The sequence below is a fragment of the Carlito syrichta genome, unplaced genomic scaffold (genome assembly GCF_000164805.1).
Source record: "Carlito syrichta isolate Samal-C Ts95f unplaced genomic scaffold, Tarsius_syrichta-2.0.1 Scaffold75492, whole genome shotgun sequence".
Lineage (NCBI taxonomy): Eukaryota > Metazoa > Chordata > Mammalia > Primates > Tarsiidae > Carlito > Carlito syrichta.
The window spans coordinates 206,232-207,559 of NW_007019588.1; positions in this window are offsets into that span (position 1 = coordinate 206,232).

Below are 1,328 nucleotides of genomic sequence, written 5' to 3' on the forward strand. Positions count from 1 at the left end.
CTAAGGGAATTTCTGGATAAATCTTGAATAAGAAAAAAAGAAACTTCAAACATCAAATTTTTAAACTAACTTGTTAATTGTTGATTTCTGTTTTTCTTATGAGTGCAAACTATAAATATATTAGAAAATACAACATAGTCTTCACATTCATGAGTGTGCCTTCTGACCTCTGAAAATCTCTTAATTTTGTACCAACTTAACATACATGTTCCCCATAAAATCCCTTGAGGGGAAAGGTCCTCAATAGCTACAGAGAGGTCCATTTTTACAGTCTGGTATTCTTGACACACTTAACTTCAAAGGAGGTCAGTTTTTAAGTCATGCTTTAGTAAGGTGGCTAAAATTATAACTATATGATTAAGCACTCAATTTGGACACTTAAACCCAATAATTAATGCTCCTCAAATAATGAGAGGTTAAAAAGACTATTGTGTGATAATGGGGAAAGTGACTTCAATGGCTTCCTAAGTCTTCACTTTTAAGGTAGTCTCTTTTCACCCACCCCTGGGCTAGTCTCTTTTCACCCACCCCTTCCTACTAACTACTAACAGTTTGCTCAACACAACCAAGTACCCCAATCAATGCCTCTTTCTCTTATTTCATGCACCAAAAATATCTCTCCCTCATCTTTCATCTCTTTAAACATCTACTCTACATGTAAATTGACTAATATGTTCTGCAGAGTTTTGGTTAAAATTATGAATTTTAATTACTGGCAGCATTATTTCTTTAGTCTTTTTCTATTTCCCAAAACATTCTTATCCTTTTTGGTGTCATATGTACATTTCCATGCTAGAGATTGTGGTTTCCATGGATACAAATTTCTCTGTAATGGCAGAATGAGTGGAAAGAGATTTGAGACTTTTCCTAGTGATATCGACCATTCTCTTGTGACCCCATTGCAGAATTGCTAGTCCATTTCAGTATAACCTTCAGTAATTCTTTAGGTTAGCAAAGCAGGCACCAGAATCTCAATTTAAATAAAATTTCCACTTTCTTTTATCAGTTTTTTTTTTTTTCAAAGACAGCCTATTGTATATTTAGGAATCAAATATCTATTTTTTCATTTGTTTTGTTGTTGTTGTTTTTTGTTTTTTGTTGGTTTTTTTTTGAGTTGGAGTCTCACTCTGTTGCCCAGACTGGAGTGCAGTGGCCACTCCCGGCCACCGCAGCCTCGCCTGCTGGGCTTCAGCGATCCTTCTGCCTCAGGCTTCCGAGTAGCCAGAATTACAGGCTTGCGCTACCACGCCCGGCTGATTTTTTGATTTATTGTAGAGATGAAGTCTCGCTGCCCAGGCGGATCTCGAACCCGCGGGCTCAGGCAATCC